Below are 6,000 nucleotides of genomic sequence, written 5' to 3'. Positions count from 1 at the left end.
TCAGGCATCCTGAGTGTGTGCGCTTGTCCATTTGTGTGTAGAGGGATGTTATGTCTTCAAGCTGTTTCCCCAAATGGAGAAGCATTATTGAACAAAAAAAGAGAGGTTTCATCGGTAAGTCTCGCTTCCCATGGCCTTGAGGAAGCTGGCGGATGTTTATCTTACATAAGAACATCAAGAAAATGTTAAGTCTGAATGTTTGACTAAGCTGGATTCCTTCTCTCAACTGGAAACATAATAAACGTGCTCCTGTGTGGAATAACTTAGCTGATAATACGAAGCTTAAACTTGATGTTAATTACATCAATCTTCAGCGTAACATCATGTGTTTTCACATCCTCCTCCTCCTCCGCGAGTGAGCTCCACTGTTTACTTCTGCCAGCCACAAAGCAAAAAATGTTGCTTTGTACACTGGTGTAAGTTCTACATATAAGTAAGATCTACATATGTGTTTGCACATGATGGATATCTGAAGTAGCTTCAATATCATGGATGTCACAACCAAACATGGCACCTTCAGTCCAATGACAGTTGCACGCCATGTTTCTGACCACATCGATCAGATGAACTGGCTGACTTCCTTTTGCCTCCCAACTCACATGGATGGGATATGTGACTTTAATCATCCGGCCCTTTAGACTTCCAAGATGTTTTAGAACAGAGTTGATCAAATTATGATAATGAAAAGAATGATCTTGCAGAGTTTTTATACTAAGAAATATGAAACACAGTTTCATTCTTGGTCATTGTTTAAAGTAAAAATCCAGATTGGACCAGTGTGCATCACAAAGTTTGGCCACGGTTGCAGAATCTTTGTAGACTTCATGGGAGCTATTAGAAAAGCTAACGCTAACATCTTTTATTTCCTATTTCCTTCAATTTGATCTTCTTTTTTTTTTCAAAGATGTATTGACTGCTCAGCTGAAAATATTCTCATTTGCTATAACATGTTTTGCCATTTCTGAGATATAAATAAAATGTGACAAAGTACACTCACTGGCCATTTTATTAAGCACACCTGTCCAACTGCTCGTTAACGCAAATTACTAATCAGCCAATCACATGGCAGCAACTCAATGCATTTAGGCATGTAGACATGGTCAAGACCATCTGCTGCATTTCAAACTGAGCATCAGAGTGGGGAAGAAAGGTGATTTAAGTGACTTTGAACGTGGCATGGTTGTTGGTGCCAGACGGGCTGGTCTGAGTATTTCGAAACTGCTGATCGACGGGGATTTTCATGCACAACCATCTCTAGGGTTTACAGAGAATGATCCAAAAAAGAGAAAATATCCAGTGAGCAGCAGTTCTGTGGGCGAAAATGCCTTGTTGATGCCAGAGGTCGGAGGAGAATGGCCAGACTGGCTCGAGCTGATAGAAAGGCAACAGTAACTCAAATAACCACTCGTTACAACCAAAGTATGCAGAAGAGCATCTCTGAACGCACAACACGTCGAACCTTGAGGCAGATGGGCTACAGCAGCAGAAGACCATGCCGGGTGTCACTCCTGTCAGCTAAGAACAGAAAACTGAGGCTACAAATTGCACAGGCTCACCAAAATTGGACAACAGAAGATTGGAAAAACGTTGCCTGGTCTGATGAGTCTTGATTTCTGCTGCGACATTCGGATGGTAGGGTCAGAATTTGGCGTCAACAACATGAAAGCATGGATCTATCTATTGGCACACTTTGGGCCCCTTAGTAGCAATTGAGCATCGTTGCAATGCCAAAGCCTACCTGAGTATTGTTGCTAACCATGTTCATCCCTTTATGACCACAGTGTACCCATCTTCTGATGGCTACTTCCAGCAGGATAACGCGCCATGTCATAAAGCTCGAATCATCTCCGACTGGTTTCTTGAACATGAAGATGAGTTCACTGTACTAAAATGGCCTCCACAGTCACCAGATCTCAATCCAATAGGGCACCTTTGGAATGTGGTGGAACGGGAGATTCGCATGATGGATGTGCAGCCGACTAATCTGCAGCAACTGCGTGATGCTATCATGTCAATATGGACAAAACTCTCTGAGGAATGTTTCTAGTACCTTGTTGAATCTATGCCACGAAGGATTAAGGCAGTTCTGAAGGCAAAAGGGGGTCCAACCTGGTACGAGCAAGGTGTGCCTAATGAAGTGGCCAGTGAGTGTACCTCTGTATTCATAAATCTGCTCATATACTGTACGGGACACATTCCTTGAGGAAACCATTAACTTTTACACAAGTTAAAGATGGATGCTTTTTCAACATCTCTGAGAGAGAAATCTGTAAAGTTTATAGAAACCAAGAGATTTGATCCTTATAATCATAGAAAAAACAGGCTAAAATTGTGAAATATTAACATGGTAGCTATGGTTTCCTACATGTGCATGATATGATACATACAATTGAATGATAATTGTCACACTCCAAAGCGAACAATATATTCTATGTATGTAAAAATAACCATGTTATGGGTAACCATGTTATATTTATGTGTTATTTTGGTTCAGTTTCTAGTAAACATTTACACACCAACTAATGCTTCTGTACAGAAACCCACAGGTTTCATGTTACTCATATACCTCACCATGGTAACGGTGATGCAGGCTAGTGGTACATTGACAAGGTCATTGCATGTTTTCCCTTGTCTGTGTATGTGTGAGCGTGTACCTGTGGGTATTTTGTGTGGTTCAAGTGATTTCCTGATATTTGTCCAGCACCTTGATGGGGTTGATGTTTGTGGTTGTCGTTCAAATGACCGCGGCCAAACATGAGGATGTTGATAGGCTATAAACATGTCACATATCTACTCGTACCAGGATGAACATCAAGCTTCCAAACATGCAGGCATCGTATCCATCAAAAAGGAGAAGTTTGCTAAATATATGTGGCAACAGGCTGTGGTCATCAATGCACAGCATGTGATGAGCAGCTAGAGGTTACAAGTTCAGTTCTAGTTTAGCTAATGCAAAACTATTTTTCCTTTTTCAGTCCCCTTAACTGGCAGGGTCTACCTATTAAAAAAAATAAAAATCATACAGCATTTAGTTCAAGTGTGTCCCAGAAAACATGATAGTTCCTGTTGACCTCAACCTCCCAGTGATCAATGTTTGGTCTTCATTCTATTTAACGTGAAAACAGCAAGCTGGCACCTTTAGGAAGGCCAAAGAAAGAATTTCTAAGAAGTGAGTGACCAAAGTTTTTGACCAAAACACAAGATAAGGGTCAAAACATCAACACTTCACCTCTGGGATGTGACATTGATTGTATTCCACATTCACAGGGAGTACCAGATTAGTTTTTGCTCAATCTAATTTTGCTGCATTATTGATACGTCCATAGAAAAGCTATGTATTAACCTAAAGACTCCCCTGACATGATCAGCTGCTGCATTTTACCAGCTTATATCCCTGCTTGCACGGGAGAAGAGAACAACTCTTTTCCACTTTTGAGGGGGTTGAAATATCAGTGATTTTATCATACTCTGTTGTGTATTGTTGTTGTATGCATTGTCATATTCTGTGTTACAGAGCGAGACAGCCATCCGTGGAAATGTTATGATCTACTTCTACAGTAAATATTATGGTCTGTCACGGAGTAGTGTGCCTGCTGATATTAGCTGGTGCCATAACAAAACACATCACTGGCAAATGTAGTAAAACAGAATTTCCTTGAATAACACAACAGCAAAGATTATGACCTACTCACATTCCAGATGATACACATGCGGTCTTCTCTTTCATGCTCGAATGAACAGAGAACGGTGAAGGTCAGTTCTATATTTCTGTTTTGGCTCTGAGTTTAAACAAAATTCTGGGAGATGTCCAACAGTTAAGAGGCCTCATATTAGACCAAAAACACACTGGGGGGATCATATCTGCCCTGGCAACACCTCAAGGTCCCAAACAAGGAGGTGGAGTGCGCAGCTGGGAGACACCTGCGCTGCCTTGCTCCATCTGCTGCCTTACGCTACAACCTAGTCCTTCAGTAAGAGGCAGAAAATGAAGGATGGATGAATCATGGGTGTCATCTTTGAATTTGAGCTTCTATGTAGGTCTCAAATGAAATGCTAAATGTTTGTATGTAACAGTAATTGAACTGTAATTGAATTGTGTGTGATGTCACATTGCTTCCAAAAATTCACCAACATGCACCAGTGGACCACAATTTTGTCATGATCCTTTGTATTCCTTTTTGTAGTTAGTGTCCTGTCTTCCTGTGCACCTTCCTGTGATTACCTCATGTGGCTCACCTGTGTTGATTGCACCACCTGTGTCTCGTTTCCCCCAGCCTTTTTAACCTCTGTGTTTCCCACTGTCTCTTGTTGGATCATTGTTGTTGTTGTTAATGTTTGTGTCTGTGGATGTCTCAGTTTCCTGCTCATCTTTTCTCACTCGTGTTCCCAGCTCCTCCATGTTCCCATGTAAGGTTTTAGTCTGGTTTGATCACGGTTTTGTTGCTACTTTGTACCTGTCCAGGACTTAGGCCTGTCGACCCCTTTGTTTGCGACTTTGTATTTCCCTTCCGTTGGTAGTCTGAGGTTCCTGTGTTGTTACTTTGTCTTTTTATGATTAAAAACCTTTTGGTTGAACCCCCTGCTGTCTGCATTTGTGTCCTATTTCCCCGCCTTCTTACACTGACGAATTTACATTCTTTACACTGCACTCTAAACTCTCCAATTTTGTTGTATGCTATATAATAAAGGCTTTTGATTCGATTTAGAACTAAAATAAGTCAAACTAATAATTACAGGTACATAACAGTGCTTGAAGGGGGGAAAATAATCCTAATCCCCTTTTACAGACTTGTCTAAATATTAATAGGAATGGTTGCTAATCTAGTCATCAAGCATTTTTTTTGTTGGCTTAAATTACAATGGAGCTTTTGAAGCGCTGGTTAAAATCACTGCACCAGGTAAGGAAAGTAGTCTCTGCTTTGTTTTTTACTCTAAAATGATGCTGTTTCATAATTATAACTGATTTCATAGTCAATGTTAAGCGCAAGCCTAATTTCATGAATGCAGGTAAAGAAAAGTATCAATGACCCAATGATAAGGGTATGCTAACATTGCCAACCCACTTCCATTCATTGTGCTAAGCTAACTCACAGTCACCTGGACTCTGTGGGTCTCTAACACTCATGCACACAGAGGACAGATGGGTATCTCTCTTCTTGTCCGCCTCTGAAGTAGGATGGTAAATATTTCCCTAAAATTTGCCTTATTCTTCTAACTTTACATAATAAAATGCAGCCTGGACATGAAAAATCTTTCACACTCCACTGTCCTTTTCAAACCAGGGGATTTAGAAACCAGGTCAACTTCCCTAGAGAGAACATTTATGCAAATGAGCAGGCCACTTCTGAAACTCTCACCTTTTATCTAGAGCTACAACTCTTTGTCCAGTCTTTCCTCTTGTTAATCAGTACAAGCCTGAAATGTTCAAGCCAGCTGCACTGATAAGGCTGAATGTCAGATGTAGGTTGGATGTGTCTCTGGGGCACTTTGATGAAACTTTTGTGTGATCAAATTGCAAAATTTACTGTGTCTGTCCTACAATCGATCTCTGTATGTACTTTTACTTGTTTTTTTTTTTTCATGTATTAGTACAGCACCACTGCAGCAAGCCAGGGATGGACGTAGCTAAATAAATGCAACTGGGGTCAAAGGGATGTAAGGCTGTACTTGCTTCCTGTCTGGAAGTAGTGTGTGGGTATGCGATTGTTTGTTCCCACATGAGTGTGCTCACGTGGGCTTGAGTTGTGTGATCCTGCCTCTATTTACTGAATTTTGATCACAGGTCACATTTTATATCCGCTGGAGTGAGGGATAGCAAACTCAGCAGATGACAGTAATTTTCTATTGCAACACCAGCAGTTCTGATTCAAGCCTCAGTGTTTCTGGGTCTCTGAGTCAGTTGAACACTGTTAAACACTGGAAAATTCCTGTGAGGAGAGTAATTATTAACTGTGTACCTGGTGGCAGTGGCATGATAAAAGTAAACTACATCATACAACC

Source organism: Aulostomus chinensis, chromosome 14 (genome assembly GCF_037954235.1).
Source record: "Aulostomus chinensis isolate RoL2024-O1b breed Wild chromosome 14, RoL_Achi_v1.0, whole genome shotgun sequence".
Classification (NCBI taxonomy): Eukaryota; Metazoa; Chordata; class Actinopteri; order Syngnathiformes; family Aulostomidae; genus Aulostomus; species Aulostomus chinensis.
Note: the sequence above shows the minus strand (reverse complement) of the source record.